Source organism: Pleurodeles waltl, chromosome 7, assembly GCF_031143425.1.
Source record: "Pleurodeles waltl isolate 20211129_DDA chromosome 7, aPleWal1.hap1.20221129, whole genome shotgun sequence".
Classification (NCBI taxonomy): domain Eukaryota; kingdom Metazoa; phylum Chordata; class Amphibia; order Caudata; family Salamandridae; genus Pleurodeles; species Pleurodeles waltl.
In genome coordinates this window covers 136,256,581-136,284,048 of record NC_090446.1, presented here as the reverse complement: position 1 = coordinate 136,284,048, position 27,468 = coordinate 136,256,581, and the positions used below count along the sequence as shown (strand labels likewise).

The 27,468-nt window shown below is 45.5% G+C and overlaps 1 protein-coding gene across 4 annotated transcripts in view; it reads left to right on the top strand.

Annotated features, from left to right (window-relative positions):
* NOL4L (nucleolar protein 4 like) overlaps positions 1 to 27,468 on the top strand; it is a 407,582-nt gene that overhangs the window by 298,193 nt on the left and 81,921 nt on the right. The gene's annotated exons all lie outside the window — the stretch shown is intronic.

Here is a 27,468-nt window from a genome sequence, read left to right as displayed (position 1 = left end):
GAAATACTAATCAATATACCTTTGATTATTGGAGGATTCAGTTAATTAAATGAAACCTATTAAATGCTGTGCTGGAACCTAATGTGGCAGCTTTTCTTACTCTGTCCACTTCTTCTCCTGTTTGTACCAGAGAGGTAGTGTAAGGGATACTGATGCTACCTGTGATGTAGGTCACCCTCATCCATACTCCGTGGTACAGTCCACTTCAGAGTCAGATCCGACCCCTCTGCTGCCTTGACCTCTGTGTCACTGGATACTCAAAAGTAAAGTATTCTATTTCTGATCTTTATCGCTCATGACCAAATTCTAGAAGTGATGACATTGCAGTAAGTGTTGTAGCTGCATGACAAAAGGAAATGTTGTTTTTGAAAAGGAAATCAAAAAAAGGAACTTCTGTGACATTTTTAGCTGCTTGTCTTGGCAGAGGGAAAGATCTAGTGGAATTGCTTTGTGGCCTGTTCCTTTGGATATTATTGGCACTACTTCCATACAGTTGTGTATCTTTCTCTGCTACTAGTTTATCTCCTAAGAGCAAATTCTCTGACTGTTCGAGACAGGCATGATAAGCTGCCATGGGGCGCAATTTTAAAAGTTTGGATACGTTCTCTTTAAAATAGACAGGAAGAGGCAAAGCATCCCATAGACATTGGGAAATTGACTACCAATTATTACTTTGGAGCCTTCTCGTTACTTTGTTGCCCTGCTCTTTGTCCTTCCCAAAAAGGTGGGTACTGTATTTGCTGCAAGGAGGACCTCAAAGACAGAGTATGAAGGTGAGGGAGCATAGATTAAGAGTACCGGGATCAGCATGAAGGTTGCTTTATCTCATTTCAAAGGCTTCACCTCAGGGGAAATCACAGTTTACGCTGCCCAGGAAGTCACCATTAGGTCAAGGTGTCAGATATTGAAATACAGATTAAGATTCTTTCTTAGCTCTTTCTTGTGTCTGCATTGTTGAACTGTTAGTGGCCATCATGTGAGAACGGACTAAGGCTGAAACCACAAGTGTTTGTCCACATACAGTTTAGGAATGGGATTCCCTGAGCAGTGCAGACCAAAAGTTTTAGCTTCTAAAACAAAACGAAGAAAGAAGCTTAACACCCACCTCAAAATAAACCATCAAATTGAATAAATCCTTGAAAGTGACGGGGAGCTCCCAGTGGAGGTGAGAGATAATAAACGAAATAGAATAAGTAGGGACAACCTAAGTCTACTTTAGTTGGCCTTAGTTCCTCTACTCCGTTACCACCATGGTTTTTCTAGCATCCTTCTTGAAAGCAGCACAATTTATATGGTCTTATCTGCACAAGACTTTAACTCTACAGCCTACGTATCACCATTTGTCCAATCTCCATCTATACATCTTCTACCAAGAAGTGCTGTGCATCCATTGAAATAAAGGACTAGGAAGCCGTGAAGATCATGTAGTTTCTTAGCTCCAGGTTCTGAGCCTAAAGAATTCTGAATGTCCTCAGTAGCCAAGCTCCTGAAGGACATGATCCGTTGAAACATTTTCCAATGCGTGTTGAATAAAAAAATACAAAAAGCAAAGAGCATTTGAAAAGTTAATTTACAATTTGCCGACATACTCTGGAAGTAGTCATTCTTTCTGTAATCACATCAAAGGCCCTTGCTGCCAATCTGCCGGGGATAAAAACAGCACCAGAAATGACTGAGATTTGTGATGCAAGAGGGCGTCCAAGCCTGACTTTTGGATTAAATTTAGCTTTTCACATTTTCCCCAAATGCCTCACTGCAATCAATAGTAGCTCACTTCAGCAGCCAAGCATATTGCCATGTACCTGCATGTGGACACTAGTGGGTAAAATAGCTTCCCCGAGAGCCGGCAAAATAACCAGCCAGGTGGACCTGTAAGTATCTTCGCAGAAAGAAAAACCCACTGCCCCCTGCTCAGGGACCTCATGTCACAGGAATGTTTACTTTAATGTGGAAGTGCCTTGCCTAGTTTCTACAGACTTGAAGGAATTCGTGCATAGTTTGATCAAAATACCTAAGGGTCAGTGAACATTTCCGCATTCTGTCCATGTTTTTTTAAGTTGTTAAAAACATTATTATCAGGGGTCCACACTTTAAGGTTGCTTTTGGTTAGCGATTGTAAAACTATTGTACAGTCAAAAGAACACAGAAGTGCTTCTGAGTGAAAGTTTAAGCATGGCACACTCCTCCTCAAGCTGGACTTTAAGGAGCACTTCTGCTGGGACCACGTGTGAGCGCTCATCACAGTGGGGCCATTGAGTTTTGTGATATTTTCTGACCATTCTTTCAGTTTGTTTGGGAGGTCCTTGGTCACAGTGAAGGAAGAGACAGGTTTGTATTATCTCTATATCAGAGAATTTTCCAAATTAATCTACAACTCCATTTACATCCTACAGATTACAGTAATATTTTGGGGAAAGTATTTGCATATCACAGCTGTATTCCCCATTCTGTGGATGCCGTGGAGTGCTCAAAGTGACACAGTGTGGTTGTGTTTTGGCAGTCCATCACTCACATTTTACTATGTAGTCAGGTGTTTTTTTATCAGTTTAGACATGAAACCATCCACAGAAAGAAAGATCAAATTTCAGGACAGCATGTCGATGCCCCACGCAGTTGTATTAGTCAGAACTTTGAAGTTGTGTTGTAACTGACGGTTGCATCTTTCACAAGCCTGATACTCTGTTGAAAAGCAGCATCCAGCTGACAGACCCTGATAGAACTGAGGGGAACATCCTGCAATAGCCCTCTTCTGGGACTGAGGGCAGCATCTTTCTTTTAGCCATGAAAAAGGACTGAGGGGAGTTCCCTGCCACTAGTGTGCTTGGACTCACGTCAACATCCTGGTGACACCCCAAGCTAGCACTGAAGACAGAAGCCTGCACATTGTTCTGTGCTAAAGACTATGGGCAGAATGTTGCTGATAGACCATGCTTGAGCCAAGGACCACCTTCTGCTGAAACCATGCTTGACACAGGACTGCATCCTGAAACTACTCCCATGATTGAGCGCAGAATATCCTCTAAAAGCTTGAGGGCCGCATCCTTCTTTCAGTCCTGTGATAGTACTGTGTATACTATCCTGTCATCATTTTGTGCTGGAACTGAGAGTAGCATCTTTCTTTTACTCTGTTAGGACTGAGGAGACTATCCCGCCATAGCTCTCTACTATGTATGATAACCCAGTCATGGATTGACAGAAGAATCCTGCTGATATCCTCAGCCTGAGATTGAGGGCAGATGCCCGCTGATAATCCCTAACCTGCACCATAACATTCCAAAGTCCTGGGGCCGGAAGGGGGGACTAGCATACCTGTCCCGGAATTGCTGGAAGAAATTCTGCATTCTGAGTCCCAGTTCCTGGCTTGTTTCTGGAAAGCAACTCATTGCTTTGAGGAGGAAGAATTCCAGTATAGAAACAGAAGGCGGTACTGGGCACCTCAACCCTCTGTGTTCTTATAATCGGGTGGGCAGTGTGCTTTTTAGGAAACCACGCTCTTTCAACTCTGAATTGGCCAATAGGCAGAGTGCTCATGGTTTACTAGATGACATAGGTCTATGGAAGATGAAAATGTCTTTGAAACTTTAAGGAAACGCCTGCTGGCATGTCCCAGTAATCTTCAAGGTAGTCCAGCGGGGCACTTAGGTTCAAAAGCAGTCATTTAGTGCGCAGCTCCCCTGGCAGGCCACATTCGTGTTATGGCAGTCCAGATTGTTCCTGTGGTGTGTGTTGGGCGCTCCATTGGAGCTCTGCAGTTTTGTCTGAAGTGGAGCCCACATGCAGCCAGGACAAGCTATTGGCAGGGCCTGTCAAGCGCCGCCTGGCCCCTAAATTGCCAGAGCTGATAACAGGCCCCAATAACCTAAAAGCTAGTGGTGTTGGTGCACATTCAAGGCAAGCATAAAGTTGTGGGTACAATAGAAATGCTACACCCAGAGCAGTATATGGGCCGGTTGCGCAAAGTAACACAGTTCAATTGCTTGTTCAGTTCTCTGATTGAAGGAGGACACTCAGTTTCCTTGTGGATTACTTATTTTGACCATACAGATATGACATGGACAAATGGACGCAGTCAACCCACTTCTTTTTTACTGATCTTTGCGAGCAACAGTTCTTATAGTTAAAGGGGCCGTGGCAGAAGCACACAGGCCCTAACTCAACCAGTAAAAAATATCCCTTAGTGATAAGCATGCAAGCCACCAAGTTGGGATCAGTGTTTTTTTTTTAGGAGAATCACTGATGCAACAATAAGTGAGAAAGCGCTTTGGCCCTCATGCTAGGTCCACTGTTGCTTCCAAAGGAGTCATGCTGCCATAACAAGTGTGGAGACACAGAGCTCTCCAGTTGGAGCCAGTGTCGTTGGCAGGAGACTCACAGATCAGAACGGACTGTTGCCTCAGGCGCTTGGTCTTGGCAATTGTGGGTCTCTGAAACACATTGAGACACCCGGTGTCTCTGGACTTGTGCTCTGGTTTAATGAAGAGTGTTATCTCATCCTCCTTGGTTGTAGAAGTGCTGTCTTCTCCTCAGCCCTGTTGTATTTTATTTGCTTGCCAGGGAGCCAGAAAAAGTTCCTGCCTCTAGTCCCATCCTTCCTATGTACAAGTGTACATTGTGCTTTTGAGTAAAAGGTAAACACTGACTAAGCCAAGGGTTCAGCTTATATATCCAGTACAGTAGCATTTGGGCTCAATCAATCTGGCCACTCAGATTAAAAAATTTGCCCCAAACAAGACAGCTAAAAAGTCAAAAACACATTACGGTATGATGGGTCATGTCGACCAGCAGCATTGGAACTTACCATCTCACATTGTCGATTGGAAATCCGACAGCCTTGGTGCATTTAGATGCTGTTGCTTGGTCCTGGTTTTAATGGCAGAACATGATGATACCTGGGATGGGCTGATAGCTCATTCTTTCCGTAAGATGTGCAGGTTTTGCTGTGCCCATGGGCACAATCTTTGTTCAGGTATTGCTTTCCTCAGGTCACAGGCAATCTTGCTAGAACTGACATGACCAATTGGAAGTGAACATAAAAGATCTTGCTTCATCAAAATAAGTTTGATTTCAAAGTTGACAAATTCACAGCGGTCTCCAACCTTTTCTGTATAGTAAGATCTACTTGTGTCTAGTGAAGATCACCCTGAGCACTTAATATGTTTAAATTTTTAATACTGACTACATCAGGAAAGATTACACTAGAACCCACTATATGCAAGATTGCCAGCAGTGATCACCTCAGTGCATCAGGCATTAATGTAAACAATTCTTAGTCAATGTGGAATGCCTCTACATGGGTAAGAAGTACCAACTCAAGCTGCAATGCCTCTGGCGCCAACTTAATATTAGTAATAAACCTCCCCACACATCAGCTCTTGCGTTCTGAAAATACATACAATTTTGTCTCAATCACTCACTCTCTCTTGTGTTTCTCCACGCCAAATTGCTCACCTACGTGCTGTTCTCAGTCTTGTGTGCTTGTCCCAAACCATGTATTACATTCTCCTTTGTGTGCTGCTCTTTCTCTCTCTATTTGCTTCTCCCCCGGAAAACTCTTTTGACGCTCCACCCTTTGTGTTGTTCTGTCCATTGGGCGCACCCCACCCCAGTTTTGCTCTCTCTGTCGCATACTGCTTTTTCTTCCCTCCTTCCGCCCAGTCCTTCTTTGTCTGCTGCCCCGCTATCTTTTTTTGTTACTGTTTTGTGCATTTTCTTTCTTTATATTTACTTACCTAAGTGGCATCTGCCATCTTGGATTGGTATAGTAAAAGATAAGGAAGATAACAGTCACTTCATTGCACCTTTTTTCTTTTTGGCTTTTTGCGTCAACAAATTGGATTGGTAAAGCCAATAGCTCCAAAAGGCGGGGTCTGTTGGCTTTGACAGCACGTATTCTAAATCGGCATGCAGTTAGCGGTGAAGCTAGTCAAACTACATTTCGTACCTTCCCTACAGTCTTTTGTGGTTATGCTGCCATGTTGGATCTTATTAGTAGCAATTTTTTCTAAAAAAAAAAAACAAAAAAAAAAAAAAAACAGTCCCGAGTGCTGAACGCGGAGGAAGAGCCCAGCGCACTTTTTCCGCGTGTTGTTTAATAAAGGCTTCTGGTTTCAAGTCAACCCCCGGCTGACTTAACATGGTATCTCCACGATTTCCCTTATCCCCTCACATCCTCTCCCTTCTTCGTATGCAATCCCTTGCCTTGCTGTCTCTCCACACACATTTTTTTCCTTTCCCCTCACACATATTACAGTCTACGCCCTTTTCTGTTCACCTCGGCACAGACTCTCTCTCCACCACTCACGCCTCATCCTTTGCCACATTCATTCTCCTCGTAACCTTTCTTCCCAGCTCTCTCCTCTCAGTTGCTCAAAGTACAGCCTGGCTTTTTACAGCACCCCCTCCCCCTCTCCTCCCTCTCCTCTGGGTGAATAATTTATGGTGCATTTTGTCTTGCTGCTCTCATTATGCTCTGCTGAGGGAGGGGGCTGAGCCCATGATGCGCCTGGGCCTGAAGTGATAGGAAGCGTACGTTTTAAGACTGCTCCCACTGCCCGAAGACCACACTGGTCAGCCCTCCATCTTGGTTATTTAATCCGTGCAAAACAGCGCCTGCATGCATTTCAGTGCTTCCGTGCCTGCCGCGCTCCCGTGCAGTGCAGCCTGTAATTTATTCCAGCAGTTCCATACGCAATATTGGCCTGCATTGCTGTATTTAATGCAGGGCAGTGTTTTCATGCAGTGCAGCACTTCCATACGTCACTGTGATCCACAGCGTGGTCATTTTACCCCACATAAGTCCGTAGTGACTGTGGCTAGCAGTAGGCCAGCAGAGGACCACACAGGAAAAGGCTATTGGAAACCAAATACTAATACGATCATGGGGAATTTGTAATTTCCTGAAGAGCTCCCTTGCCTTGGCTTCACAGTTGTTTGGTGTTTACAGATTTTTAACTTGGAACATGAACAAACTTTGAAATGGTTGTCTCTGTTCCTGTGTTGTCCCAACAGTCTCTTACCCCTGGCTTCTCTAGTTATTTTTAGGTCGCAGCCTACTAGACAGTGCAACTGTTTGATTTGTAAAGGGCATCTTGGGGACTTTCAGAAAGTTGACCAAGGAATGCATTATGCGTGTTGATTATCATTGGCTTTGTGGTTTGTAGCTGACACTTTCTGGCATTCCATTTGCTTGCTTAGTTTGAGGCTCTCCACGAACAGTTCATCCCTTCCGTTGCCTGAACTGTGTTTTCTGTATTCTTCCAATAACTTACTTTCTGTTAACAGGTCTATGAATCTTGTTCCTATCTTGTCATATTTGCTGTGCATTCAAAACCGAGGTCAAACGTCAGCTGATGGTCTTACTTTTCTTTCTCTGACGTCAAAGCAAGAGGATTGATGTGACAATCTTGCTTTATACTGGGGGTAGGACATAGTTTTTTCTAGCACACAACAGTTAAATGAAATGTGTAAGTATTTCAGAATACATCAGAAATATATGCGCACAAATGAAGCACATTTTTGTTATTTCTGTTGGAAACAAATACTTTATTATGATCAAAACAAATGATTAAACTAGGTGATGCAATTTCCACACATTTCATCTGTGCACTGTATAGGTTTATTAGAAAGACTGTATGTCTGTGCAAATGTAAAGGTAATTTTGGATGAAAATGTGTTGTCTGTAATGGAACTGTGCTACCAGACCATGAATACTCCACTCTATACCACTCCTTTCTACTCTGCACCACTCCACACCACTGCACTCTACTCTGCACCACTCTACTTTACAACATGCCACTGCACTCTGCACCAATCCACTCAACGCCACTTCACACTACGCCTCTCTACTCTACCATGTACCACTCTACGCCAGTACACTCTTTGTCACTGCACTTTAAGCCAGTCCAGTCTAGGCTACACAAATCTACTCTTCACTGCTCCACTCTTCGCCACTGTACTCTACACCACTCGGCAGCACTGCAGTCTATACCAATACAGTCTACGCCAATGTGCTTTACTCTGTAAGATGCAACTCTATGCCCCTGCACTCTACACAAATCCACTGTACGCCACTCTAGTCTACTCTGCACCACAGCACTCTCTGCCAGTGCGCTCTTCATCACTTTACACGGATACACTCTATACCACCCTACCCTGCACCATTCTATTCTACACTACTTCACTTTACACTGAAACAAACTACTCTATGCCTCAATCTACACCACTTGATGCTACTGCACTGTAAGTTACTCTACTGTTAACCACTGCACTTTTCGTCAATGCACTCTACATACCTGCACTCTACTCTGCATCACTGTACTCTGTGCCACTGCTCTCTACGCCACTCCACACCACTGCACTCTGACACCCTATATTGCAACACTGCACTTTTTGCCACTGAACTCTATGCTACTCTATGCTACTCTACACTAGCCACTCTATTACATGGCACTCTGTGGCACTATACTCTGCACCACTCTGTGCTACTCTACACCACTCTACGCCACTGCAATCTATGCCATTCTACACTGCACTCTATGCCACTACACACCATGCCGCTCAGCTCTCCTCTGCACACTACCCTCTGCATTACTCAACTCTACACCACTGCACTCCGCACTACTCTATGCCACTGCATTCTAGGCCACAGCGTTCTGCACCACTCCACTCTACTATGCACCACTCTAATCTACGCCACTACATTCTACAATGCTGCATTGTATGCCGCTGGATTCAGTGCCACTGCCTTCAATGCCAGTGCACTCCACGCCACTATACTCTTCAATACTCTGTGCCATGGGTAATCACAAGCATTTTCCCAGGGGCCAAAAGGTTTTTCTGTGATGTGCCCGAGGACCACATTATATTTATATATATATATATATATATATATATCTAGGAGAACACTGGGTAGTTCCCAAGTTTAGGTGGAGAGCAGCTCTAGTAAGGAGCACCATGCAACACCGGCGACACTCTAGATTTGCTCACCTCAAATATATCTAGTGGCTGAATTGCGCAATATGAAACCAGACAATCTGGGCTTAATCTTGGTTTCCCCACTTTTCCAAATTGTGTGATCCCAGGCAATTGCTTAATTTCACTTTCCCTACTTTTTCTTCATTATCACATATGAGACCAGTGAAATATCAGGGTCTGCACTGCTCAAATCTGCTCCTGTGTTTGATTTAACAAACCATAATGTTGTTCATGTATAATAGGAACCCAGCCCACTCAAAAAGTGCACATAACGTCTGACTTGCCTCTTAGTTCACTATTAGCATATTTGTCACAGTAGGAGTAAGATTTTTGTTTAATTCATGTTTGAAAACAATCCCTTTTAAATTAGTACTTCTCATTGCATTGATATAATAAATTATACTTGGGTGAAAAGGTTCTGCATGTTAATTTAATACGCTTTTTGATTTTTGAAGCAACTGTTCTATATTTACACTTTTGTAGCAAGATGTATTTAAAAATGAATGTGTTTGTAAAGTGAAGCTCAGGACTCCTTAGTTATTTCCTTTCCTTAACATCAGTTAACCTTGCAACCCTGTACTCCTGTTGCGCAGGAGGCCACATGTAAAGGTCAGGGGAGCCGCATGCGGCCCCTGGGTGGTACTTTGAGTATCCATGATCGACGCAAATGCACGTTACACCAGTCCACTCTACTCTATGCCACTCCAGTGTATGCCACTCTACGCAACTCCACTCTTTGCCATTCCAATACACAACCGCTTCACCATTTCACTCTACAACACTCCATGCCACTCTCCTGTATGCCACTAACATTTAGCCATGCTGAACAGCAGTTACGCTGGTGAACACAATTGCTAAAATACATTGGCAAAGCCAATAGCTTTTGCATAGGCAAGACCTATTGGGTTTGCCAATGCTTGTTTAGACCTGTAAATGCTTTGCTGAGGAACAGTTCTGCTCTAGCTTCTCTTGAGAAGGTACTTTGAGAGCAAGAGTACGTCAGCACATTGCTCCTAGTGTGACGCCTCCACCATGTAAGCCTTGGCAGGAACTATATTTCCAATAGTGTCAACAACCTTCTAGCAAGTAGCAGAATAGAGCAGTTGTTTACAGGCTGCTTCAGTGAGTATCGACAAGCGTCAGACAAGCATGGAAGACTTTTATCCAGAGACTCACGGAAGCAACAGGGGGAAATTATGGTTCCTTCGGTAGCAGAAAACGTTTCAGCAAAGACATAAAAAATGCTAGAAAAAGAGAGGCTGGTGGAAGCATGCAAGAGACAGAGGACCACATCTGAAAGGGGCACCGAATGGTCGGACAGGTCTACACGGATTGACAGTAGCAGAATGAACATTGCTGTTACTCTGCATTGAATGAGAGATGGCAGGTATCTAGAGTGCGTTGACTCCCACAGATCCAGATCGCTGCAGCTCTCTTTCACCTTCCTTCTTCTAGTGGAAATGTAGCTTGTACTTCACGGCTGTAGCCGGGGAACTGGGTCCTAAGAATGAAGTCTGCAGCTGCCATCTTCAAATCCCACATACTCCTTAGTTGTTTCCAGGAAGCTTAACCAGTCATTCACTGCACCTCCGGGAGAATGCTACCACAACGTACTGAGGGCCTTATTTATACTTTTTGGTGCAAAACTGCACTAAGGCAGTTTTGCCCCAAAAAGTTTTGCACCGGCTTGCACCATTTTTTAGCACCAGCTGGGCACCATATTTATGGAATGGTGCAAGCCGGTGCAAAGGGTAGGTTAGCTGAAAAAAAAAATGACGTTAGGCAGTTTTGAGTCAAAATAAATGATTCTGACCAGATTAGCATAATTTTTTGATGCTAAGGGGCATATTTATACTCCGTTTGCACTGAATTAGTGTCATTTTTTTAAAACTCTAATTCAGTGCAAAACTAACTCCATATTTATACTTTGGTGCTAGACCCGTCTAGCACCAAATTTATGGAGTTAAAGTCATTTTTTGGAAGTGGAAACCTACCTTGCCTTAATGAGATGCAAGGTAGGCGTTCCCGTGCAAAAAAATGACTCTATGGCCTTAACACCATATTTATACCGCAATGCAAAAATGGTGCAAGGGAGGGAGGAGGGGTCAAAAAATGGGGCAAAGCTTGCTTTGCCCCATTTTTTAAGACCTGGGTCAGGGCAGGCGTTAGGGGACCTGTGGCCCTATTTCCATGGGTGAACACCATGGAATAAGCCCAGAGGTGCCCTCCCTAGGCCCTAGGGGCACCCCCACCCACACTAGATGGACTGCGAGGATGGGGGACCCCATCCCAGGTAAGTACAGGTAAGTGCATTTTATTTTTTAAAGTGCCATAGGGGGCCCTGAAATGGGCCCCCATACATGGCACAGGGTGCAATGGCCATGCCCAGGGGACCCCTGTCCTCTGTGCTGGCCACTGGGGTGGTGGGCATGACTCCTGCCTTTTCTAAGGCAGGAGTCATGTGGCATGGTAGGTTTAGAACCATAAAATGACGCTAATCTGGTTAGAGTCATTTTTTTTTACTCTAACCTGCCTAAAGCCATTTTTTGGTACTAAACCCTCTTCTTCTATACTGCCAGCCCCACCCGACTAAAGTCATTTTTTTAAACTCTAGCCTACCCTTTGCACCGGCTTGCACCATTCCATAAATATGGTGCCCGGCTGGTGCACAGAAATGGTGCAAGCCGGAGCTAAACGTTTTGCTGCAAAACTGAGTTAGTGCAGTTTTGCAGCAAAAAGTATAAATAAGGGCCAATATTTTGTAAGTTTGCGCCACTTTTGTGTCATAAAATGACGTGAATGCGGTGCAAAAAAAGTTTAAATCACGGCCTTGGTGCTAGATGGGTCTAGCACCAAAGTATAAATATGGAGTTAGTTTTGCACCGAATTAGAGTAAAAAAAAATGACACTAATTCGGTGCAAACAGAGTATAAATATGCCGCAGAGTATAAATATGCCCCTAAAATGGCGTTAAGGCCATAGAGTCATTTTTTGCATGGGAACGCCTACCTTGCATCTCATTAAGGCAAAGTAGGTCTCCACTTTCAAAAAATGACTTTAACTCCATAAATTTGGTGCTAGAGGGGTCTAGCACCAAAGTATAAATATGGAGTTAGTTTTGCACCGAATTAGAGTAAAAAAAAATGACACTAATTTGGTGCAAACAGAGTATAAATATGCCCCTGAGTGCCTGCTTTTAAAGATGCAAGACCGAGTGTTTTATGCACAGAGGGTCCCTGCAATGTTTGTTGACTGACACCATTATGGGTTAGTGCATGGATCTCTTTCACGTTTTGATTGTTACTTGGAGCTTTGAATCATCTTGGTGCTGACTGGTAAATATTTTAGGGCAGGGAATTCTCGGAGTTGGTGCTTGACACATTAGGCCACTGTTCACACGAGTTGAAAGGGGTTTTGTCTGAAATTTGGAAGTGTGTCAAGCGAAGGAAACAATGTCACCCATTCATGTGGAGTGTCGTATTCGAATCACAAGCTTAGCTTAAAGTTGTATGAAATGAGGAACAGATATTTCTTCAGTCATATGTCATCATTTCATGTTGAGTGCCCAACCTCTTGCCCCTGGTCTTTTGAACCTTCGACACCCCCTTTTGTGACGGCAGACAAAACATGCATTGACTCATTAATATCTTGACATGTCATGAGGTGTAATCCGTTCTCTTTGATTGTTTTTTCTCACCATCACATTGAGCTCTATAACAGCTGCCTCCCTTCCGCTGTCTTCCTTTCATAGCCCATCATCTACCTCTGACTAGTTGTCCATGGTCAGGGCAAAACGTCTTTTACCGTCTTTGTTTTATATCAATTAAGAAATCCTTTGTACAGCACGTTGCTATATATGTATTGGCTTGAAGCAGTCATATTTAAGTGACTTCAGTGTGGCACTATTCTGATCATTTACCTGCACTTTTTAAAACAAAAATTAGAGTTTTCCATTAAGAATTTATAGATGAATAGCATCTGCCTTCTTATTGATTATGGGAGGCAGGCCATCAATAAAAGATAGCAGGGCTTGGTGTGGATGGGTCTTCATGGACATGCCTTCTTTTTGCTTCATAATTGTCTACAACAGAGAGCCCATGGCTGTGGCTTTAAGAACTGTGAATCGCCTATATCTTCCTGTTGATTAAAAGTACACATTTCACTCTTGTATTGACTTGGTTTTACGAATATGAATATTTAATACAAATACTTTGGCTACAGTTCTACTGTTGCATAACTGACCAGCTGCCAGGATCTTACTCTTCCCCAAGCAAGAGAGAATAGAAGAGCTAATCAACCCGTAACTGGTTCCTTTGGGATTTAATGGCCATCTACAGCATAGTTCAGACCGTCGTAATTTAGGAAAAGCAGACTAAATCCAAATTATTAAGAAAGCTTTTGACAACTGAAAGGCATTTTATCTTCGGGCCTCTGGTTCCATCTTTCTCTTCAATTAGCCACACTTTCTATTTGCTCCCTACTTCTTTGCTGTCCCTTTCCACCTTTTAGCTTGGCGTAAGTGCATTATATATGTTGCTACGATGTGACCTAGGGCCAGGAATAGGACTTACATTGTGAGGAACATCAGCTTCATAAAACTCCACGCTAGTTAAATTAAGGTGAGTCTGTTAACACTGGTCCAACTCAAGAAGAAAGAAGAGCTCACTGTTCCAAAGTAAAAGGGAACAGACCACAGTCATATTGACCTCAATAAGCAGAAAGTAAAGATAGGTTTGTAATTCTAGGGGAGGGGAGAAGCTCAAAGGTGTCGACATTTGTAACACTAAACTAGATTGGGCGATATTGAGACGAAAGAGAGAAAAAGTGTTGGATTAAATGGGCTGATGAAATGCTAAAGTAATGGTTATGTGATTTATCTTTTAACTGAGGCAAACAATAACAAAGGTTAAGGTGTTTAATTGCTTTGCACTTTATAGCTTTAAACGTGTCGCTGAATTCCAGTAGGCGTCAAGACCCTAAATTGAGACGATCCAAAAGGTATTTGCATTATTGTCAGTAGACTCAGTTGAAGACCAATGTTTGATTTTCATTTTACAAGAAAGATCCAGACTTACCAGATTGGAGATGAGATTTGTGTTAGACTTTCACCAAGACTCTTACAAATGTGTGGCCTCAGCTTGAGAAGGTGAAGATGTGATTTTGAAGTGCATCAGAGAAACCCAGCTGTAGACCACGCTTTTATCTTAAGAGTTTTGCAGTTAGTGAATAGAAATTGAGTTTGTTTTGCCTTACTGACTACACGAGAGGAAAGGTAGGTGAGTAATTTGAACTCCAGTGGCTTGCATCAAGAAATCCGAAATTGTGTTCAATATCAACTCAGTTTTTAACTGAAAGTATTGAGACGTGTGCCCTTTCCAAGTTGGAGACCACATCTGCAAAAAGTGATGAATCTGATATCCTCCAAATCATTAATCCAAGAAAAGTGGCAACAAGGGTTTTAGAAATGGTAGAAGATTTGGATAAAAATGTGCCCTAGGCAGATCATGTAAGCAATGTCAGAATCATAGCCATTCGGCATTCACACATTGGTAGTTCAGTGTCCTGGGAGCTGCAAATGAAAAGGCTATACTCTGCACTCCCGCATTAAGTGCGACACCCTTTGCTTGGGTCTTTGATTCTCAGTGTATTCTCCCAGTTGAAATTGAAAGGATCATTATTGCAGGTGCCCAAGGCCCAAACCATATAAAGGCATATGTATATATGTGTGCTGTTTCTATGGTGTGAACCTAACTGAAGAGGTTGCAGAGTGCTTTACAGGATGTAACACAAGCAATAGTCAATGGATGATAGAGATAGCTGGTTATTAGACTGTTATTGCATTTTCTGTAAAGAGATGTGTTTTCAACGGGAAATATCCTGAACAACTAGGTCTAAACCACTACTTGCCTGAACCACTACTGCTAAACAACTAAAAAGTCTCTACAACTAAGTACTGAACAACTACTGTCTAAACAACAATCATACCTGAATAACAATTGCCTGAACAACTAATTTTAAGGTAAAGTTTTCTTTTTGGTTTTTATAGTTTATTAGTTTTTAGAATATATATATATATATATATATATATATATATATATATATATATATATAGTTCAGGCAATTGTTATTCAGGCACAATTGTTGTTTAGACAGTAGTTGTTCAGTACTTAGTTGTAGAGACTTTTTAGTTGTTTAGTAGTAGTGGTTTAGGCCATAGTTGTTTGGGACCTAGTTGTTCTGTCACATATTCATTTTCAACTCTTTCCTAAACTGGAGCACCATTTTGGGTCATCCTTATGGGTACAGGGATGTTGTTTCAGATCCTAGGTGAATTGATGGAAATAGCTTCTCCCCCTGTTTTTTTAATTTCTTACATTTCTAAGTCTTCAGTCTGCTAGTGGCCTGGCTGCAGGTGCCCATGGATCACCAGAGAGAAATGGTGAGCTTGTAAGTGGAATAAGCTGGAGTGCTGGTCAGGATGGGTTTGTAAATGATACAGTGGATTTTAAAGATTGTGTGGGCTGGCAAGAAGAGCCAAAGGACTTCCATCAGGATCGGGATGATGTGATCATGTTATTTATGGCCTTGGATGTGACGTGCTGTGGCGCTTAGGATGCTCTTAAGGAATTCCATTGTGGATGCTTGGAGGTCACAGAGAAGGACAAAACTACCACCTAGATGCAAATGTATGTGCACTTGAACAGCAGTTCTGAAGTGTCTTTCAGATAGAAATGGTGTCACATACTTTAAACGAGATCTGGTACCTGGCAGTCTTTGTTTTTGGCAGTGTGTTCCTTCAGAGTGAGGCTGGGGTCCAAGATTAATTCAAGTGACTTGGCATTCTGTGAAATTTGGGTTCAAAACTGTTAAGGTTCATGCCATTGAGTCAGGAATGTACTAGTTCTTGCTTGTTCTTCTTGACAAATGAAAGCAATTCTGTCTTAGTTGGATTGAGCTTCAGGTAGGTGCTGGACACCCAGATGTGGATGAGGTGCAGGTAATGTTGGAGGCGTTGGATGTCTGGAGCAGAGGTGACTTAGGTGACTTTCATATATAGCTGTGTACCATAGGCATATTGGTGAATCTTGATGCTGTGTTCTTGGGGTAGAGCCCCAGGAGGCTCTATCTAGAGATTGAAGATGATAGAAGAAGACAGTATAGAACCCCAGTGGACTCTGCAGGTGTTAGGGAACTGCAGTGCCCATGTGAACAAACTGATTTTGGTTAGAGAGGAAAGAGAACTATTTAAAGACATTGTCAGTTAATAGCCTTTGAGACTCCAGAGTGTTGATGAGGGTTGGATAGTCCACTGCATCTACGGCAGCTAGGAAGTCCAGCAATATTAGGAAGCAGGAGTTATCTACATCTGTAGTCAGGAGTGCATTGTCTATGATGTTTAAGGTGGCTGCCTCCATGCTGCAGCTTGATCTGAGGCCGGATTGGTAGTCACTCAAGCGATAGCATTGATATGATCATGCTAGACTGATTTTTCAATGATCTTTCCAATGAAGGGTAGCATGATGGGTGAGCCAGTTGTTGTCAAGGTCATTAGGGTCTAATGTAGGTTTCTATAGGAGTGGTAGGTTTTGGCCTGTATTGAGAGCTTCTGTTAAGGTGACTTCATGAGAAGGTCACTGACAATGATAAGTAGAAGTGAGAGAGCTTCCCCTGAGAGAGCCTTTGAGGGAGGAAGACGGAAAGACATCATCTTCATAGAAAAATTGCTTTGAGAGAATTGAATGTGTTGGTCAGATCTGTGAGAGACAGGACTTTGAAGGATGACCATTGTGGGATTCTACAAGAGGGGGCATAAGTAAAAGAAGAAGCAGGATTGGCGCTGTTGATACTTTGATGGATCTTTTTTCACTGGAGAAGAGGTTGATGGCATTGCATGTTTCTGGAGTGTGGGATAGTTCAGTCAGGCAGCGTGTTGATGCAATGTGTAATTATCTTGAAAAGTGTTCTACTTCTGCTAGTGGTTTCACCTATAGTGCTGGTATAGTACTTTGATTTGGCTAATGTGATGAGCAGTCTGTGTGTTTCACGTAGGGACTTGTGTATCATGAGTTCAGCAAGAGTTCTGTTTTTCATCCATTTTGGAGATGGAGTATTTATTGCCAGCAAGTGGAGTTCCTGGGTGATGAAGATTTTCACTAGCACTTGCGTATTTTCATTGCAGGGTGCATGTTCACATAGTTTTCCAAACGCACTGAAATTATTTAGAAGGCTGTTGGCCTTCGCCGTGGATTTGGCAGGGCAAGACGAGTTGATGCGTTATAGTGTCACTGAAAAAGTCTTTGATGGATCTGAAGGTTTGGTGTTCTCTTTCGGGTTCACCTCAGTTTGTTGTCAAGATGCTGAGCAGGTAGGTATGGATAGCAAGGTAGCTTGTCCAGTCCAGGAGTATGGGTGGTTTGATTGGATTATTAGTGATTTTGAAAAGACGAGGTTCAGGATGTGGTCTTTGGAGTACGTTGACTGTGTTAGGTGCTGTATCACGTTGAGTGTGGTGATGAGGATGAGGAGGGTGTCTCTTGTTTCAGCTTATGTTGTCTGGGAGTTTGAATTCACCGAACAGGGTGGTTTAGGTGTATTGGATGGAGGAGGTGGCAAGGAGAGCCGATATTTCATTAATGGTGTTTCTGTTCTGCCCTGGAGGCCTGTAGGTGAGATGGAAGGTGGCAATCCAAGTTGCAGAGAGTTGTAAGTCGCATGTCAGTAGCTCTATGGGGTTGAGCACTACTTTATTTCATAAGGTGCTGGACAAAGAGGACTTATTGATGACAAGTCTTCTCCATTTGGGTTTGTGCTGTCCACACGATGGATGCCGTAGTCTGTGGAAAGAAGGGCATCTAAGATGTGTGAGGATATGGAGGTGAACTAAGTATCTGTGATTAAATGGGAGTCAAGCTCATGATAGGTGAAGAGATTTGTGGTATCTGGTGCATATAATTCTGCTGAGCGATTGCTAATGATTATGAGTTTGAATGTATGTTCTGTAGTTTGAGAGTGTGTGGTAGTTAGTGAGATATATCAGAGTCAGAACATACGTTATTCGGTTAATTGGAAGCATAAAAGTAAACCAATAGTAATTTACTATAAAAAAACTTTAAAACAATTAGCATAATTAAAACCTTGCACAATTTTATTCATGTGCAAATACACAAAAAAATCAATTAGCATAATAAAAACATCACCCAATTATGTACTTGTGCAAAAGATCCAACATTAAAAACTCTGGGACACTCCTCTCTACAGCACTTCACTCACCAACACTCCATTCTGCTCCACTCTGCTGTACTGCAGGACACCCCACTCCACGAAACTCCACTCTGACACTCTACTCCATTCCAGTCTACAACACTTTGCTTTACTCAACACCACTCCACTCTATACCACTCTATGCCACTTCACGACACTATGCCAGTCTGCAACACCCTATGCCACTTTGGAAGGGGTATTCCAAGGACGTACCTTCCTAATTGTGACTCGGAGGCCCATGTATGATTGTTTTGTAAATGTGGTCGCAAAACAATTGCAGTTAACACCAATTTAAAATTAGTGTTAACCCACAAATGAAGCACCCCTTACCCTTTGTGAATGATAGTGAAAAGTTTTTTCAGCGCAGGCAGTGGTCCCGCGGACCACTGCCTACTCTGAAAAAATTAAAAGAAAACTTGATTTCCTTCAAGGAAAACAGGCCACATTTCAAACCAAAAAACTGCTTTATTGAAAAAGCAATAACAGACATAGTGGTCTGCTGACCCCAGCAGGGCAGTATCCCCATGAGTGTGGCCATTCTCTCATGGTCACAAAGTGCATCCTGCTGCATGAATATTAATGAGACAGGTCCTTTACGACCCATTTGGAAATCACTAACAGTGTCTCAGACACTGTTGTACATTACAGATTGTGACTCGCAAAAAAATGCAAATTGCGAGTTGCAATCTGTAATGGTTCTACATTGGGCCCTGTGCTACGCCACTCTATGACACTTTACTCCACTCCCTACGACACTCCACTCTGCACCACTCTACACCATTCCACTCCACGACACTCCGCTGCACTCCACTGTATGCCACTCCACTCTGTGCCCCTCCATTCTACAGCAGTCTACTCCACTCCATTCTACTCCACTCCACTTTACACCACTCCATTCCACTCTACTCCACTCTGTGCCACTTCACTATATGACACTCCACACCACTCCACTGTGTACCACTCTCCTCTATACCACTAACATTTAGCCATGCTGAACAGCAGCCACGCTGGTGTACAACAAGGCTAAAACACATAGGCAAAGCCAATAGCTCTTGCATGGGCAAAACCTCTTGACTTTGCCAATGCTTGTTAGGTAATACAGCCTTCCCTCACACAGTTGTTGTGCCAAAGCACTTTGCAGCTGCCTGGAGTGTCATAAGAGCCGTACAGTATTCTGTATTGTGGCATGACAAGTTCCAGCAGTGAGGCCTTTGACATGCACGTGTATGGTTGCAGCACATACAGACCCATCCAGTGGATAAAGCACCATGGAAACGGAAAGTGGTTTTCCTCTAGTTATACGATATGTCTGTCAATCATTGCCATCTCCTTAACATGAGTTCAGAGCCAATATCTTGGTCTTGTTCTGCCTAAGCCACTCGTGTTCAGTAATACCGCGGCTTCTGTTAGGCTGTTTGCGACGGCCACGAACGGGTAGCGCAGAGGTGAAGGTGATGCTTCCAGTCTGGCATTAGATGAGTGACTGAGATCGTTTGAGTGCGTACAGTTGAGTGTACGTCCTAGTGCTGCCTGCTGGTGAACCTCCTTGTGAAGTCAGCACTGCCTCAGTCTGCAGATAGTGCCTCATAGGAGCCTCATGCTGGCGGGCTACCAGGCCTCAGTGGCCACTGCTGCACCCCCGGGATCCCTTAGCGAAAACTCAGCTCGGAATGACCCCTTAGGGTGTGCGAGTGGCCATTGAGGCTTGGTTGCCCACTGGCAGTCGTGTGTTAGTTTCACCAGGTCTAGACGTTGTCAGTTACAACCACTCAGCAAAGCTTCATTGTGCCTTTTAGAAGAAAGCGATGCCTGGTCCAACGCGTAGATGATTTAGAAGGCGGCTGAGACACCTAGGTGTGAGATGCCGAATAAAAGAGAGAGGTGTCAGTGTAGATTGCTGAAGATGGAAGAGACTGCCAGCGTAAGATGCAGGAGGCGAGAGAGACTGCTGTTATAGGATGTATGAGGCGAGAGAGACTCTCATTGTGGAATGTATGATGCAAGAGAGACTGTCATTTTGGGATGCAGGAGGTGAAATTGACTGTCATTGTGGGATGCAGAAGACGAGAGGGGCTGTATGGGGAGCAGGAGATGAGATAGTGTCAGTATGGGATGCAGGAGATGAGATATTGTCAGAGTGGGATGCAGTAGACAAGAGAGAGAGATGCTGTCAGTTTGTGTAGGGAGAGATGAGAAAGAGAGAGACTGCTAGCGTAGGATGCAGCCACAGGAGATGAGAGACTGTCAGTGTGAGTTGCAGAACATGAAAGAAACGGTCAGCGTAAGATGCAGGAAAAGAGATCGGTTGCCAGGATCTGATGCAGCGGATGAGATAGACTGTCAGTGTGGGATTCAGGAGAGGAGACGAGAGAGACTGTCATCGTGGGTCACATAAGACGAGAGGACTGTCAGTGTGAGATACAGTAGACACGAGGATGCCAGTCTTGGATGCAGGAGTTGAAACAAACTCAGCGTGGGATGTCTGGGATGGGAGAGTGTCGCTGTGGGATGCGGATGAGATAGGCAGTGTGAGTGCGAGGGGAAGAGGACGGCATGCGAGAGTAAGTTATGTGAGTGCGGCCCGGGTTCTGTGGGATGCAGGGAGAGGCCGTCTCTTGGCCTGGAGAGATGGACAGTTGCTGCTGTGGCAGGCATCGAAGACGCAGTGCTGGCGGAGAGGGTCGGTGCGAGCACCGAGCGCCCGTCGGGTGTGTGAGGGTACAGGCTGGCATTGTGAGTGAGGGTACGGTCCTCGTGCGACGGACAGCCAAGGTTATCTTCCATTGGGCTGCGGGGCGGCCGCAGATTGGTCAAGCGGGAGGGGAGACGCTGTGTTGCTGTGGAGATGCCAGGGTTACCGCAGGCGGAGGCAGAGCGCAGCTCCCGCTGCTGCCGGCGCTTCATGACAAATACCTCTCCCTAATCCTGGAGAGAGGCAGCATTGCGTAAGGCCCGGTCCCCCTCTGGGAGCCCCTCCCAGCACCGGAGGAACAGTGGGAGATGGAAAAGGGCGTGGAAAGGCTGGCCCTCCCGGCTGCTGGAGTGAGAGCTGGGGGTGAGGGGCGGGGGAGGCAGGAAGTGGGAAAGAAGGGCAACAGAACTGAGGATAGTCAGGAGGTAAGATATATAAATACAAGAAGGGGGAGCGGCGTTGTACCGAAAGGTGCAGCTGGGAGTGAAAGGGTGCAGACTGCAGAGAAGAGTGGGAGGTGAGGAGTGGAGGGAAGAAGGCGAGAACTGGGTCATCTCACTTCATCTTTATGTACTCCCCTCCCCTCCTTTCGCTGTGTAAGGGTTATTCCAGCCTTTCATGGTTTAACCTCGGACAAACCCTGGCAGATGTCTCGACCCCTCAACACAGAGACAGCAAAGAGATGGATGGATGCGGAAATGAGCAAGATGTGACCCCACTGCTAGATAGTCCAGAGGAAGTCTCCAGTCACAGAACTGTAGCTAGACGTCTCCCAAATGGTTAAGTTACAGCATGTCTTTACTGTCAGTTTAAGGAAAGAGATTGTGCGGGTTCTGGCATATTCCAGTTTCAAATTGGGTCATGCCAAGCAAAACACTGCCTGTTTGTTCACTAAGGGCCAGGCTGGATACCAAACTCAACCCTAGCATAAATATTAAATCCAGTGGCAACCTGTAGGAAGTAGTGACTAGAATGGGGCTACCATGCCATGATTGGGTCATGGTAGCTTATCCCGCTCTGAAAGCAGCCCCAAATCTGCAGCCCACATGAAAAATGGCAGAATGGCCAGTCTCGCCTGGTGCTGGTTACAACTCTGGTGGTGATTTTTAGGGTGGTTGTAATCTCTCTGTGGGCTTCTAACCACGCCCGTCACTTTCATTAGTTTGTGGGCTTGCCTTTTAAAAAAACGATTGATTCCATTTGTGAAAGGCATGCATGCGTCATGCCCTTTCTGGTGTTTAGCCCTCCTCGAGCGCACCAGTAAACTACCGAAAACATACGAGGCTCCGTGATTTCAGCTGGTTTCTGGACTACTTTATCTTTTTATTTCCTGCGCAGTGCCATCTGACTGGGCAGAAGTCGAGCGCTGTACATGACATCGACCCTGTTACATGGATAATTGCACTTTTCTCGGTAACATGGATAATTGTACTTTTGCAGATAAGTTTCACTACGAGCGAACTTATGTTTCCTTTTCTGTGTCTCCTTCACGCTCATGGCGACCATCCGCTCGCATATGTAAAACTGTTTTACTTTTCATTATTAGTTTATGTGGCAAGAAAAGTCTGGTTAGGAGTTTACAACACTAATATCTCTAACGCAAGCAAACTCGAGACCCGTTGCATTGCAAATGCTTGTTGAACCTGGCCACCACTGTGGCACATCCTCGAGACAGCAGTGCCACAGCCGAAGTTGGATTTGAAGCAGACCTTTGAATGCACTACCTGTTGAGCTGTGCAGTTTTCTGCTATATCAAAACAACTTGTGCTTCCTTCTGCCGTTTGTTAATGATTTCAGACAGTACTTATAGCATGCATAAAGTGTATGTGGGATAAAGTACCCTCTGTTGTACATTTTAGGGATATTGTGGGTCACTGATTAATTCTGTTATCATATAGTGGAATGATACCGAAGCATGGAACGCTTTCATTTGCTTTGTGTCACTGAAACGCCTGTGCTAAACCTGATTAATAACCGCTTAGGGGTCTTTTCTTTGGTGTGAAAGAGCACAAATGTAGACATGAAAAATAAAATCAGAATCTGTGGAGGAAAATTAGTCATGGCAAAACAGTAATTTGTTACAAAAAGATATTAGAATCCGTTTAATGTGTTAGATAAAAATTTGTAGCTCAGAATGTAATCACTTATAGTACAAAAAATAGACAAGTTCCCATACACATCTTCTTTCCGAGGGCCACTGTTCATTTAATAAAAATAGATCAGAAGAGCAAAAAGCTAGTTCTGATGGATACAACTACCTGTGGATTCCTCACCTTATGAATTCGATCCCTGCGCCAGCATCCAACAGAAAGTCTTCTTCCTAGCTGTCTACGTCGACGAGGACGTCATAATGGCACGGCTCCACGTGACTCCGTCTGACGTCAGCGTGCCAATAAGAGGTCCCTGTCTGCGTACTAACGTCAGTTTTTCCTTTTTCCGTGCATTCGACTTCAACGGTTTTCTTCCTGGCCCGTTGGTTACTGTAGCGATCTTGTGAAGTTACAATGTCGCCACCGAAGAAGTCCGGTTTGAAGCCGTGTAGGGAATGCGGGGGTCAGATGTCAGTGACCGACCCCCATTCGGATTGTATTTGGTGTTTGAGCTCTGAGCATGATGTGGAAGGCTGTTCTTCGTGCCAGAGCATGAATCCGAAAGCTCTGAAGGAACGAGAAGCGAAGCTCTTCTTGGCCAAGGCAAAGAAGAAGGAACACAAGAAGGTTTCTTCCCATGCTTCTCCCAAAAAACATAAGAAGCGGCGTCATCATGACTCTCGGCGCCGTCATGACTCTCGGCGCCATTCGGAGCGGAGCCGATCGAGGAGTCGTTCGAGGTCTCGTCCGTCACGGCGCCAGAAGACGTGGGAGATGAGTCCTACGGTCACGCCTCAGCCGGAGAGTCCGAGGTTGTCACCGGCGCCTTCAGTCTATGAGGTCACTCAAGATAGTCCTCGTTTCTCACCGGCGCCGAGGGATCCTGATGTTCCCCAGATGTCTACACAGCAGTACCCAGCGTTCCCGGCTCCAGGGACGGATCCGGCCGCATTTCTGAATGCAATGTATGCTGTGTTTCAAGCCATGGCCCCTGCTGGTGCACCGGCGGGTCCCACGGGGCCATTGGCATTCAATTTGGGCTCGCCGGCGTCGTACAGGGCTGCTCCATTCATGCCCTTCTGCCCTTCAGAGCCTGGTGGTCTGGCGCCGGGGGTTTCCCCTGGCAGGAGTCCTTCGCCTGGGACTGTGGATCCGTCGGCTTCTCGTCCGACTCCTTCTCCGCGCCATCCAGCGTCTTTGGTGGCCTCATCCAGACCGGCTCCATCTCCTTCTGCGCATTCGGCGTCGAGGAGGTCATCGGCCGACTTCGGGTCCGGCGCCGGTTGAATCCGGGGGTCTTCCGGAACCAACTCAAGGTTTGAGGTCATCGGCGTCGATGGAGTCCTTGTCGACGCCGACTCTGGAGACCCATTTAAGATCTCAGAGGAAGGCGTTGAGGCTTTTGGAGGAAGAGGAGTACAGAAGGCTTGAGATAGGTTAGATAGAGCCTTCTGATGATTTTCAAGGACTTGCCACTGCAAGTGGCTTGGATACTTCCCCGGAGTGGGACATTGCTTCTCCGGGGGAGTTTACTGAGGAGGCCTCCTCTTTCCATGCTGTGGTGAGGAAGGCGGCTGACTATCTAGATTTGCCTTTGTCCTCGACAGAAGTCAAGACTAACTTGCTCACGGAGGTTCTTCATCCTTCTTCCTCCAGTGCTGACCCCTTGTTGCCTTTTAATGAGGCGTTGACTGAGCCTATTATGGACCTGTGGAGAAAGCCGGTGACATCTCCTGCGGTGAACAGGGCAGTGGCGAGAAGGCATAGGAGTGCCCCAGGAGATCCATCATTCCTATCTCGTCACCCGACTCCGAAGAGTTTGGTGGTTCAGGCATCATGTTCTGCGAAATCTGCCCCTCGTACATTCCCTGGTGTTCCAACAGACAGAGAATCCAAGAGGATGGAGCAATCCTCGAAGAAAATTTTCTCTTCTTGTAGCATGGCCCAAAAAGCTACCAATTCCACTTGTGTGCTAGGCAGATACATTCATGCCCTGATGGACTCTGCGAAGGACATGGCAAAAGATCTGCCACGGGAAGTGCGAAAATCTTTTGGGGCCCTTTTCTTGGATGCGCAAGCGGCTGCACAGCAGATTATTTAATCTGGCCTGGATACTACGGATTCTATAGCCAGGGCCATGGGAACATCGGTGGCTACGAGAAGGCATGCCTGGCTAAGGTCTTCGGGTTTCTCATCGGATGTACAGTCCACGTTAATGGACCTTCCATTTGATGGGGAAAAGCTGTTTGGGGACAAGGCAGATTCTGCCCTTAAACGGTTTAAGGACTGTCGAGCTACAGCTAAGTCCCTGGGTTTGCAGACCCCTTCTGCTACTATGTACAGGCCTTTTCGTAGGTTTCGAGGGTTTGCTAGAGGCTCTGCCTTTCGTAAGTCTCAATCGTATGCCCAACAACCTGCCAACCTGCCAACCCGCCCTATCGTGCCTTCAGGGGGCGAGGTAGGGGCAGGGCTAGTGGTCCAGCCCAGCAGCTCTCTTCTTCTTCATCCTCCTTGGGTGGACAGCAGCAGAAGCAGCCCTAGTTTTCCCCACTTTATCAGTCACACTTCTCCTGTAGGAGGAAGATTGAGTCTTTTTCTGCAGCAATGGAGGTCAATTACAACAGACTTGTGGGTGCTAGGAATTGTGGAAAAGGGCTATGCTCTCCCCTTTCAGGAGTTTCCTCCTCCCTTCCCTCCCCGTCCCTCCTTTTGTTCAGAAGAACATCTTCTGTTGTTGCAACAGGAGGTTGTAGTCATGTTGGCAAAGGGCGCTATAGAGTTGGTACCGTTGAAGGAAAGGGGTCAGGGGTGTTATTCAAGGTATTTCCTGATTCCCAAGGTGGACGGTCGTCTAAGGCCGATCCTAGACTTGAGGATTTTGAATTTGTTCCTCAAGCAGGAAAAATTCAAAATGCTGACCCTAGCGCAGGTGCTATTGGCGTTGAACGAAGGAGACTGGATGGTGTCTGTCGATTTGCAGGACGCGTACTTTCATGTTCCCATAGTCAAGTCGCACAGGAAGTATCTCCGTTTTGTGGTCGGATCGCAGCATTACCAGTTCGCGGTCCTCCCGTTTGGTCTTACTTCAGCACCCCGGGTCTTCACAAAGGTGATGGCAGTTGTTGCAGCATATCTCAGAAAGAGGGAGGTAGCGGTTTTTCCCTACCTGGATGATTGGTTGATCAAAGCCAAGTCTCCAGAGATTGTGTTGTCTCATCTGCGAATGACAACGCAGTTGTTGTTCGATCTGGGTTTTTCAGTGAACGTACCCAAATCTCACCTGGAGCCCTCTCAACGCCTCCTGTTCATAGGGGCAGTATTGGACACGACAAGGTTTCGGGCCTACCCCCCGCCTCAGCGGGTGCGGGACATTCAGGCACTGATTCCTTTGTTTCAAAGAGGAGCGGCAGTTCCAGTCCTCAAAGTCTTACGCCTGCTAGGTCAGTTTGCTTCTTGCATTCTGTTGGTCACTCGTGCTCGCTGGCATATGAGGGCTCTTCAGTGGTGTCTCCGCAGACAGTGGTTCCAGCACAAAGGGGATCTCAGGGATTCAATAAAGATCTCCAGGGATGCTGTAGGGGATCTTCATTGGTGGTCAGTGGACGGCAACCTTTCCCAGGGGAAACCGTTTTCACTACCACCTCCGGTGGCCACAGTGATATCGGATGCTTCCACTCTAGGGTGGGGAGCTCATCTGGGGGACCTGGAGATCAAGGGTCGTTGGTCTCCAGTGGAACAGATGTTGCATATCAATCTGTTGGAATTGCGGGCTGTACGTTTGGCGCTCAAGGCCTTCCTCCCTTCCCTTCGCGGTCAGTCAGTTCAGATCCTGACGGACAACACTACCGCGATGTGGTATATAAACAAGCAAGGAGGAGTGGGGTTGTATCTTCTTTGCCGAGAAGCCCTACGACTCTGGTCCTGGGCTCAGGACCATCAGATTTGCTTGATAGCAAATCATTTGGCCGGAGTGTTGAATGTACGTGCGGACGTTCTCAGTCGTCACTTCTCATTAGATCACGAGTGGCATCTCCATCCGGATGTAGTCCTCCACATCTTCGAGATGTGGGGTACTCCTCAGGTGGATTTATTTGCCACTCGGGAGAACGCGCATTGCCCGTTATTCGGCAGCCTCCAGTATCCGATGCAAGGGGCGTTGGGGGATGCGTTTCAGATGTCCTGGAACGGCCAGTTGCTTTATGCGTTTCCCCCCATACCCTTGATTCCTCGGGTTTTGAGGAAGGTTCGTCAAGACTGGGCCCAAATCATATTGGTGGCACCGGACTGGCCGAGAAGGGTATGGTATACAGACCTCCTTCAACTCTCTCAGTGCCCTCCGCTCCGTCTCCCGCTCAGGGCAGATCTCCTCTCTCTATCGCAGGGGCAGGTTCTACACCCCCACCTCCAGAGCCTGCGCCTTCATGCCTGGAGATTGAACGGGGCAACCTGAGT